The sequence below is a fragment of the Triticum urartu genome, chromosome 7 (assembly GCF_003073215.2).
Source record: "Triticum urartu cultivar G1812 chromosome 7, Tu2.1, whole genome shotgun sequence".
NCBI lineage: Eukaryota > Viridiplantae > Streptophyta > Magnoliopsida > Poales > Poaceae > Triticum > Triticum urartu.
The window spans coordinates 482,038,679-482,043,008 of record NC_053028.1 but is presented as its reverse complement, the minus strand read 5'-3'; positions in this window follow the sequence as shown (position 1 = coordinate 482,043,008).

The following is a 4,330-nucleotide window of genomic DNA, read 5'->3' as shown; positions in this document are numbered from 1 at the left end:
TTCATCCATCTCATGCTCATCAAAAGGAATCGACTAACAAGGTTGATCAGGTCTTGTTAACAAACTCATTCCGAATAACATGGAACCGGAGAAATTTCGAATAACACTATGTTACCTCAACGGGGATATGCACATCCCCAATAACAAGAATACCATATTTCTTCTTGACAGTAGGAAGAGGAAATTCAAAACCTCCAAATATAATCGATGGAATTTTTCCAATAGAATTAATACCGTGGACTTGAGGTTGTTTCCCCAGAAAGTGTACCGTATGCTCATTACCATTAACATGAAAAGTGACATTGCCTTTAGTGCAATCAATAACAGCCCTTGCAGTGTTCAAAAAGGGTCTTCCAAGAATAATAGGCATACTATCATCTTTGGGAATATCAAGAATAACAAAATCCGTTAAAATAGTAACGTTTGCAACTACAACAGGCACATCCTCACAAATACCGACAGGTATAGCAGTTGATTTATCAGCCATTTGCAATGATATTTCAGTAGGTGTCAACTTATTCAAATCAAGTCTATGATATAAAGAGAGAGGCATACACTAACACCGGCTCCAAGATCACATAAAGCAGTTTTAACATAGTTTCTTTTAATAGAGCATGGTATAGTTGGTACACCGGGATCTCCAAGTTTCTTTGGTATTCCACCTTTAAAAGTATAATTAGCAAGCATGGTGGAAATTTCAGCTTCCGGTATCTTTCTTTTATTAGTAACAATATCTTTCATATACTTAGCATAAGGATTCATTTTAAGCATATCAGTTAACCGCATACGCAAAAAGATAGGTCTAATCATTTCAGCAAAACGCTCAAAATCCTCATCATCCTTTTTCTTGGATGGTTTGGGAGGAAAAGGCATGGGTTTATGAACCCATGGTTCTCTTTCTTTACCATGTTTCCTAGCAAGAAAGCCTTTCTTATCATAACGTTGATTCTTTGATTGTGGGATATCAAGATCAACACCAGGTTCAATTTCTACACCATTATCATTACTAGGTTGAGCATCATCATGAACATTTTTATTAACATTATCACTAGTTTCAGGTTCATTACCAGATTGTGTTTCAGCATCAGAGATAGAGATATCATTTGGATTCTCAGGTGTATCAATAACAAGTTCACTAGAAGCATGCACAGTACTATCATTTTTGTTTTTCTTCCTTTTAGAAGGACTAGGTGCATCTACATTATTTCTCTGAGAATCTTGCTCAATTCTCTTAGGGTGGCCTTCAGGATACAAAGGTTCCTGAGTCATTTTACCACCTCTAGTCATAACTCTAACAGCATTATCATTATTCGTACTATTCAATTCATTGAGCAAATCATTTTGAGCTTTAAGTACTTGTTCTACTTGAATGGTAACCATAGAAGCATGTTTACTAATAAGTTTAAGTTCACCTTTGACATTAGACATATAATCACCGAAGTGCTCAAGCATATTTGAATTGTATTTCAATTGTCTACCAAAATAAGCATTAAAATCTTCTTGCTTATCCATAAATTTATCAAACTCATCTAAACATGGGCAAGCAAACTTAGTAAATGGGATTTCAGCTTCATCATATCTATAGAGAGAATTTACCTTTACTACCTATGTCGGGTTATCAAGACCATGTTTTTCTTCAACAGGCGGTAAATTAAGACCATGTATTTCTTCAATAGGAGGTAAATTCTTAACATCTTCTGCTCTAATACCTTTTTCTTTCATAGATTTCTTTGCCTCTTACATATCTTCAAGACTGAGAAATAGAATACCTCTCTTCTTCGGAGTTGGTTTAGGAATAGGCTCAGGAGGTGTCCAATTATTTTCATTTGTCAACATATTATTCAATAGAATTTCAGCTTCATCCGGTGTTCTTTCCCTGAAAACAGAACCAGCACAACTATCCAGGTAATCTCTGGAAGCATCGGTTAGTCCATTATAAAAAATATCAAGTATTTCATTTTTCTTAAGAGGATGATTAGGCAAAGCATTAAGTAACTTGAGAAGCCTACCCCAAGCTTGTGGGAGACTCTCTTCTTCAATTTGCACAAAATTATATATATATCCCTTAAAGTAGCTTGTTTCTTATGAGCAGGGAAATATTTAGCAGAGAAGTAATAAATCATATCCTGGGGACTACGCACACAACCAAGATCAAGAGAGTTAAACCATATCTTAGCATCACCCTTTAATGAGAACGGAAATATTTTAAGGATATAAAAGTAACGAGTTCTCTCATCAGTCATGAACAGGGTGGCTATATCATTTAATTTAGTAAGATGTGCCACAACAGTTTCAGATTCATAGCCATGAAAAGGATCAGATTCAACCAAAGTAATTATATCAGGATCAACAGAGAATTCATAATCCTTATCGGTAACACAGATAGGTGAAGTAGCAAAAGCAGGGTCAGGTTTCATTCTAGCATTTAGAGATTGCTTGTTCCATTTAGCTAATAACCTCTTAAGTTCGTATCTATCTTTGCAAGCTAAAATAGCTAAAGAGGTTTCTTGATCAAAAACATAACCCTCAGGAATAACAAGTGATTCTTCATCATCACTTTCATCAGTATTATCAGATTCAATATTTTCAATCTCTCTAGCCCTAGCAAGTTGTTCATCCAGAAATTCACCAAGTGGCACAGTAGTATCAAGCATAGAAGTAGTTTCATCATAAGTATCATGTATAGCAGAAGTGGCATCATCAATAACATGCGACATATCAGAACGAATAGCAGAAGCAGTTTTAGGTGTCGCAAGCTTACTCAAAATAGAAGGTGAATCAAGTGCAGAGCTAGATGACAGTTCCTTACCTCCCCTCGTAGTTGAGGGATAAATCTCGGTTCTTGGATCTTTCAAGTTCTTCATAATGATAAGCAGATATAAATCCCAAGTGACTCAAAGAATAGAGCTATGCTCCCCAGCAATGGCGCCAGAAAATAGTCTTGATAACCCACAAGTATAGGGGATCGCAACAGTTTTCGAGGGTAAAGTATTCAACCCAAATTTATTTATTCGACACAAGGGGAGCCAAAGAATACTCTCAAGTATTAGCAGCTGAGTTGTCAATTCAACCACACGTGGAAACTTAATATCTGCAGCAAAGTATTTAGTAGCAAAGTAATATGATAGTAGTGGTAACGGTAGCAAAAGGTAACAGTAGTAAAAGAAATGTTTTTGGTATTTTGTAGTGATGATAGCAATAACAACGGGAAAGTAAACAAGCAAAGAACAATATATGGAAAGCTCGTAGGCAATGGATCGGTGATAGAGAATTATGCCGGATGCGGTTCATCATGTAACAGTCATAACCTAGGGTGACACAGAACTAGCTCTAGTTCATTGATATAATGTAGGCATGTATTCCGAATATAGTCATACGTGCTTATGGAAAAGAACTTGCATGACATCTTTTATCCTACCCTCCCGTGGTAGCAGGGTCCTTACGGAAACTAAGGGATATTAAGGCCTCCTTTTAATAGAGTACCGGAACAAAGCATTAACACATAGTGTAGACATGAACTCCTCAAACTACGGTCATCACCGGTAAGTATCCCGATTATTGTCACTTCGGGGTTAACGGATCATAACACATAATAGGTGACTATAGACTTGCAAGATAGGATCTAGAACTCTCATATATTGATGAAAACATAATAGGTTCAGATCTGAAATCATGGCACTCGGGCCCTAGTGACAAGCATTAAGCATATCAAAGTCATAGCAACATCAATCTCAGAACATAGTGGATACTAGGGATCGAACCCTAACAAAACTAACTCGATTACATGATAGATCTCATCCAACCCATCACCGCCCAGCAAGCCTACGATGGAATTACTCACGCACGGCGGTGAGCATCATGAAATTGGTGATGAAGGATGGTTGATGATGACGATGGCGACGGATTCCCCTCTCCGGAGCCCCGAACGGACTCCAGACCAGCCCTCCCGAGAGGTTTTAGGGCTTGGCGGCGGCTCCGTATCGTAAAATGTGATGAATTATTCTCTCTGATTTTTTTCTCCCCGAAACAAGATATATAGAGTTGGAGTTGGAGTCGGAGGAGCTCCAGGGGGCCCACGAGGTAGGGGGGCGCGCCCTAGGGGGGTAGGCGCGCCCCCACTCTCGTGGAAAGGTGGTGGGCCCCCTAGCCTTCATCTTTTGCAGGTATTTTTTATATTTTCCAAAAAGTTTCTCCATGAAGTTTCAGGTCATTCCGAGAACTTTTGTTTCTGCACATAAATAACACCATGGTAATTCTGCTGAAAACAGCGTCAGTCCGGGTTAGTTCCATTCAAATCAAGGGCAAACATGTTTGGAAAAGTAGATACGAC